The sequence below is a fragment of the Poecilia latipinna genome, unplaced genomic scaffold (genome assembly GCF_001443285.1).
Source record: "Poecilia latipinna isolate Pla-1442-1.1 unplaced genomic scaffold, P_latipinna-1.0 Scaffold1703, whole genome shotgun sequence".
In the NCBI taxonomy this organism is placed as follows: domain Eukaryota; kingdom Metazoa; phylum Chordata; class Actinopteri; order Cyprinodontiformes; family Poeciliidae; genus Poecilia; species Poecilia latipinna.
The window spans coordinates 8,521-15,981 of record NW_015114319.1 but is presented as its reverse complement, the minus strand read 5'-3'; the positions used below and the strand labels follow the sequence as shown (position 1 = coordinate 15,981).

General features: G+C 38.5%; 1 long non-coding RNA gene across 1 annotated transcript; it reads right to left on the bottom strand.

The window, feature by feature from the left end:
- Positions 1-204: 204 nt before the first annotated feature.
- On the bottom strand, positions 205-7,133 carry LOC106964697 (uncharacterized). The gene is made up of 3 exons (XR_001428480.1): positions 6,973-7,133; positions 4,721-4,722; positions 205-215 (listed from the first exon to the last, which is right to left on the bottom strand). It is a non-coding gene; the product is annotated as an uncharacterized LOC106964697 (long non-coding RNA).
- Between the last annotated feature and the right edge of the window lie 328 nt (positions 7,134-7,461).

Here is a 7,461-nt window from a genome sequence, read left to right as displayed (position 1 = left end):
GCTTTACGTCAGATGTGAGGGTTTTATCTTCCTTTTTCTCTCCCTAAGTAAACCCAGATAGTTACTTTTCAATTTCAGATTGCAGGCAATGTTTTGTTATACTTTGACTTGCAGCTGGTGGCCCTGACCAAACTGAGAAATAGAAGAATGTGTTGGGAATCGAGACAGTTTATTTATTTGGATCATTGTGAATTTTTGGTTACAATGATAATTCCCTTTCCATAAGCTGTTTCAAAGTGATTTGATGAGTATAACAATGGATGATATTCTGGAGATTTAGATGTTTTGCAGCTAGCATAGCACAGAGCTGTGCAGATTCAAACTGTGAATGCTCAGTTTATTTAGCATAGCTACCAACGACGGCAATACAACAAGTTGTTTCTCCACCATGAGCACATTTAGCAGTGAGTGAATGAAGTTGAAGTTAAAGTTATATACTGCAGCTTGAATAAAATGCAACTACATAGCATTTTTTGAAAAGTCTGGATGGTTTAATGTATATTTTGTATGTGACTGTTGCTAGTGGGAAGAGACATTTCAATGAGACAAAACTAATAATAAAAAATGTAAGCAACATATTTGTTGTATTGTATGCAGACTGTTGCATGTAAAATTCATTAGCACTAAATATTGTGCTAGTATCAGTATTGGACCAAAGAAAGCAAGGCAATTGCAAGCCTTTAAAATTGTGATGCTTTATATGGGTCAGATAGACTCAAGAAACTAACAGTAGTTGCGCAGGGAGATTTGGGGGGGCAATTTCATTTTTTGTCATGGGGCCAAAGATTCCTGGCAGCACCCTGACAACACTCCCCCCAGGAGGGGGCGACGTCTCCAACAAGAGAGGAAAACGTTTGAGGACATCAGGGACCGGTACAAGCAGCTTGATGACAAGGTGAGGCTGACAAAGAAGAAATTCATCGTAGACGTAAATTAATTTACTGTTTCCTTTCTCCAGGATGATTAAATCAACCAATACTGCTGAGAGGCTTAAAGAGCAAATGTTGGATCAAGAAGAGGTTGATTTCACATTTTTGTATGATTTATATTACAAAAATAAACTTGGGGTCATTTTGGAAGTGTACTTTTTACAGTTTTCTTACAAAATAAATATTTTGGTGTTCAGTCCAACTGTACAGCATTTTTAAAAATCGAGATTTTCTTTTATTTTAAAAACACAATTCTCCTTTATTGCTCGTTTGTTTTCTTTAACTCGTAAATCATGTAAATCCAATGTTGTTAAATCGCAGCAGAATAACAGGAAATGTTGACCTCTACACTTCAAAAACACAATTACTTTGTTCTGATTTTTAGTGAAAAAGTTAATATCTGATTTTTTTGTGTGTGTTTTTCCATGACAGCTGCTGGTGTCTTATGCAGCAGGATTATGAGAAGATCCAGGAGGAGCTGTGCCGGCTGCAGAGGGAGGAGAAGAGGGAAGCAGCCTCAACCTGAGGAAACCTCATTGGTGTCATCAGTGTGACAGGAGTTTTTCTGCCTCCGGGATCCTGAAACATCTGTGTCCATGCAGGAGAGAAACCATTCCTACCAGTTGTGATAAATGGCAATGAATACATCACTCAGAAGTCTTTGAGTGATGTACTTTGCAATCAATAGTAAATGGTAATTTGCCAGAATTTGGACTGATAAAAGACAAAGACAGTTGATTCGACACTACTGTTTCCCTTATTGCACAATCAGCAACAAGAGCAAAACCTTTATACTGGTAAAATACTATCTTAGAGACATAATTGAATTGTACAACAATGAAATATAATCCAGTGTGTGTTAAGATAAGACAAACTTCACATTTATAATATGGTACACATCGGATGTATTTATAGTTTTATTTTGGAACTGAAAATATTGAGACACTGAGTAACAACAGCAATAAGATAACGGCGGGACAATATTTTTCCAGGGGAAGAAAAAGTCCCCAGGAATAAAAAGAAGTATAAAAAGACACCACACAGATTCCTGGACGATTTTGAGTTTGGCTTAGCCAATTCAGTTTTTGATCAATCGAATAACGTTTTGAATTTTATTTCTGAATGGGATGGGTGTTTGGAACCAGGCACGGAGCCAGGGGCCTGGCTGGAAAAACATCTGTACATAGTTTGAATTATTAGCCTGTTTTTTATTTGCACAAATAAGTGAGAATGAAAAAAAATTGTAAATATGTTCTGTAGTGTTGAAAATGTTAATTTGTGATGCAGAATCTGTTCTTCATGTTGAAATGCAGTGTTTTATTTTCATCAAAACTTTAAAATCTCATTTCGCTTTTTGTTTTTTCTCGATTTCAAAAAATTTTAATAGTGGTTTAGTATCAAGTATATTGTAAAATAATGCCAGGTATTGAAAGTTCTAAATAGATGTTATCACAGACTCACAGACTCCCTTCAATCATTCGTTCAGAGTTTCAAAGACTGTCAAAGTGCTCTCTGAAGAAATTGAAAAGATCGCCCTGGTATATTTTTCCCTAAAGGATTTGCTTTGGGATACGTAGTTACCAGAGGAATGAGAAGTTTTCAAAAGGCTGGAGAATACAATCATTTAGTTTCAGGCTGGGTCAAGCAGTTAGGATCAAAAGCAGCATTAGATGGCTGTTGACTTGTTTTTGCAAGATGAGTAGTGAATTGTGCTATTTTAAGTAATTAATCTATGATACCGATGCTAGCGCTGACAACGAACTATCCCATATTACTTCTATGAGCTTGGATCTGCTGGTAAATAATTTATTTAGCTTCTGTAAACCCAAATTTATGCCGGAGTTGTACGTTAATGCTGAGTTGCTGTAGGACTCTGGATTCAGGTCCAATGTAGGTCAACCATTCACAGCGATCTACAGAAATCTCATGTTCGTGTCATGGCCACTGAATATACTTCAGACACAAAGTATATTCGTGTCTTGCCACACCTAAACTTTGTACAACATTAGGCTAGAGCTCCACAGCATCACAACCTCACACTAATTTTTTTTAAATAGACTCATTACATTTTAAAGTAGCTCACTCTACAGAAGTCGGCCATCTTGTGCCAACTTTAACAACGTCCCGCGTTCTTCGCCCTCTGTAATGGGTCAGTGTCCAGTCCTTCTGTCTTCCAGTTATGCAGTTCCCCTCTGTTATATAGCAATGGTCCCTCCCTTTTTTTTTAATTTTTTATTTTTATTTCAGCACGAAAGTCCTACTGAATAAACATATTTTCTGTCCGGGTCTTGGCACTGAGCTAGCTGCTAACAACGTTAGCACTCTGAGGACAACCACGCTAGGGCATAAAATAATATATCTTACATATAAAAGCTTGTCTTTCTAAGTAACTGTTCAGTAAAATATCTGAAAATACAATTTAAACGATGCGATCGTTACCTGTTAGAAAGTGGGCATTGCTAACTCCGGCATTGTTAGTTTCTGCACCTCCTGTTTTTAGCTGTAGATTGTTGATCCACTTTTCTCCTCTTTTTTTGGTAAGTTTTTTAAAATTAGCTGCCTTGTGACCAACTACCTTCGAAATCCGAAAATAACGTTTATATTTCTCTCTATTAGAACTGGTGGAACAACTGTACAGGACACAGACTTTAGGTATTTTGATGCTGGATCAAGAGAAATAAATGGGCTGCATTTACTTTCTGCCATCCATCTGTATTGTGTGACATCAGTGCTACGTCATCTTAAACCTAGTTAATATTTTCTCTGTCCTACTAATGGCTTGTTTTCTTGTTTTTAAAAACCTGTTTGAACTAAATAAAAAAATAATACATTTCATTCATGAAATATTCTCTGTAAATCACAAAATTTCACCAAGTATTTTTGGTCTAATTTCTTGTGCAAATTTCTTAATGTACTAAAAGTAAGACACAACTAACTTAAAAGTAACTTTTCAGCAAGATATAGGAACTTGTTTTAGAAATAGGAAAGAAATACTGGTTCCATTTGTAACAGGTCCGGTTACGGGACTACAAAAAACTTGAGCCGTGATAGACAAGTCATTGTTTCTTCCGTATTTATTTAATCTGTAGAAGTCAAGGTTTTGTGTAGTTGTCTTCTATGGCTGTACGAAAACAACTTTTACAAAGAAAGTAATAATATCTGACTAACTTGTCACAAGAGGGCTTGAAACAGCAACTATTGAATGTATTAAAGTTGTATTTACAGCCAGAATTGTCATGATCTGTTCTGTTTTCCTTAGTTGTTCCTTCATCCCCGCCACCTGTGCATAATTACCGCAGCTGTTTTGAGTTTCTGACTGTGTTGTCACCAGTATATTTAAGTTCACCTGTGTTCCTTTCTGTTTGTAGAATCCTCTGCGTTCACTTAGATGCACTCTCAGCTTAGTTTTGATTTACTGTTTGTCATCTGGATAGGTTCTGCTTTGAAAATAAAGCTTCTGTTCAGACGTTTTACGCTCGGCTGGACTACCTTAATTCACCAGAATGCACAAACCTGAAAAACATAATAAAGCATATTAGCATTTAAGAATAAAAAAACAATCTTCCAGAAAAACATAAATGAAGGGACAAACTGTCAGTTACTGGTTGCTATGGTAACCACCATGAGCAACAGACCCTGCCCTAACCAGGAAGGAGATTTCTCAGGTTCAAAACGGAGCAAAGTTGATCACGAGTACGCCAATACCCTAAAAAGGCTGGAACAGACAAGGCATCTTGAAAATAATACGTGTATATTTAGAATATGATCCGTATTATCTCGGTAAAAAAGACTTCTCTTATAATCTTGAGGATTTACCCTGCATCCAGCCGAACAACATAACTAACTACATGGAGCTGGAGACCTCATGTTATACGACGAGCCAGAAGAACATTTTCAAATGGACAATACAATCATTTAGCTTCAGGTTGGGTCAAGCGTTTAGGATCAAAAGAAAGAAGCATTAAATGACTGCAGACTTGTTTCTGCTGGGTGAGCAGTGAGTTGTTTTATTTTAACCTTTGTATGTAGAAATGGGGTCCAACCAACCCCACGTGCTGGCCTTTATGTTTTTCACGTCCTCCTGTGCCCTGAACAGGACTCTCTGGCAGTTGAAGACGCTAGTCGCTGTGTCGATGACCAGCTTGGCCCTGAAACAACATCATACTGACATGAAATTAATTTAGTCCTTACTACTTTCAAATCAATGAGAATTTCACGTCAACACCAGCAGTTCGTCTGCAACCCCGCTTGCCTTTTGCTGTGCTGCCTCTCGCGCTTGAGGGTCCTGGTGGCAGACACAAGCGCCTGGGCAAAGGCGTCGCACGCCGTGGCCTCCTTGCCTTCCCAACGCTCTTTGGCAAAGTTGACGAAACGTGCTATAAATGCCACTGACTGGCATATGGTGGCCGTCTTCAGCTTGGCGACCTTCAGCTTCTCCACATACTCTGTTATCTTTTGGAGCTTTGAAGTGAAGGCTGCTGTGACTTGCACCGCATCAGGGTCCAGGAACTTCAGCCAGCGGCGCACGTGTGCCATCTGGGGGGCCCTTCGCTTTGTCCTTCGGAAACCGTGGAACTATCGTTAACCAGCATTTCACCAGGATTACTTTGGTCCACATCCTTTTCAGAACATAAATAATCCCATACTTTTTGCATCTCTTTGGTAACTATGTACCCCAACCCAAATCCTATTGGGAAAAAGCATACCATTCTCATCCATTTCTACAGAGATATCCTCATGAGGTCATCTGTGACCTCATCAACAAGCTCACCTTCCAGGTCAAGGTCTTGCTTCTGATCATTGCTATGGAAATGACCAGAACACATAACCTGAAATGAAAATATTAGTCTCTCAAGTCATTGTCTTTGTTCCTCCTAATGTGAGTCTTCTTCGGGCATTTTGAATAATTTACAGATATGGATTCTAAGCTATCCAATGATAGAAAACACATGGAAGTCAAAAAACCTTTTTACTACATGTGTCATGTGCACTAATAACGTTATTTGTAATTTAGAAGCAGAATAAAAGAAAAACAGACTTGAGCTGATTTTGGAAAAACAACATTTCTTTCAGCCAGTAGGTAATCCAACATAAATAATGGGGACGCTCCGATCAGGTTTTCTGCTGCCGATAACCGATTTCTGCCGATCACCTGGATTGACTGTTAATTTTTTGCTTTAGGTATAAATGCTACTATGTGATCTGACAAAATGTTTAAAATTATATGGCAATAAATTCACCTAATTTAGAAAAAAAAAGCAAAATACTTGCAGGCACAATACAGCAGCTACTGAGTCAAAATGACAACTAAAAACCTGCAATCAGTAAAATAATATTTAACAGTAAGGCTCTCAGTACCATAAATTATACATGAGTCAAATAATCTGGCCTATATCAAATAATGTCAAGCAAAAAAGGAAACATTCATTCAAAGTCAAACGCAGCCTGCATCAAAATAAACAATCCTTCCTGATAGCTTGGCTAGCTGAGTAATGCTGGTTCTGATTGGTTGTTTCTGACCGAGCAGAGTAATTCTGCAGAGCACAAGAGGAGGCAGAGGAGTTGGATTACTTTTTCAGAGATTATCCGTAGGACAACCAAAGTTTTAATACATATCTAAAATCTTTAAGTTACGTGCAGCTTTAAACAGGTTCGGTGTGAGAGTCACTACCACGTGGAGCAGAAGCGAAGCTCCGTCTGTCAAATATTACTACCTGTAGCGTAGCAGCGGTTCAACAGGAGAGCAGAACCAGCGTCTTACATCGCAGCTCGAAGACTTAAATTATCTTTCAGGTTATTTGTTTAGCTTTCCGACCGTGATGCTAATCCGGGTGAGTGTTTGTACCTGTGCGCTGCTAAACTGGCCGCTGCGGATGTCCTTTTTCCTGCATTGAGCCTCGATGTAGCCAAACTCCGTCAAGTGCTTGTTTTTTTAAATGTCACATAGGTTCGTTGTGTTGATGCATTTTGACGTGCTTCACCCCTGAGGTAATTTTGTAACACGCAAACTTCCTCGTTCACTCTCAGACCGTTCAAATTCCACACCACATTGCTTAGGATTTGTTGCCGTGCGCCTGCGCAGTGTGAAGGAAAGAGTAGATGAGCTGCACATGCAGGCTGCGAAGTGAGATACAAGTGATCGGCGATCACCGATCATACACTTTCACTGAAATCGGCCGATTATGATTGGTGGCCGATCGATCGGCACACCTCTACTAAATATATTCTAGGCGTTAAGATGCAGTTTGTCAGCGTGGGGCGCAGCTCTGTTCACCTCCTCGCTACAATTCTGGACATTTCTGTTGTGTTAAATGCTTTTATAGGATTGTTTGAATCAGACATTGTGGCATGTTAAATGGATTTTTCAATATTACACAAGAAAGCAGAAAGCATAAAATACATCTTCAGATTTGCCACTAATTACTTAAATATTGTTAATTACTGCATCAGAAAATCGAAATCCCTTGATGTAATTTCATTATCTTTTTCATTTTTCAAACTGTTCTTGTCATTTCTTATTGTTTTTAGGAAT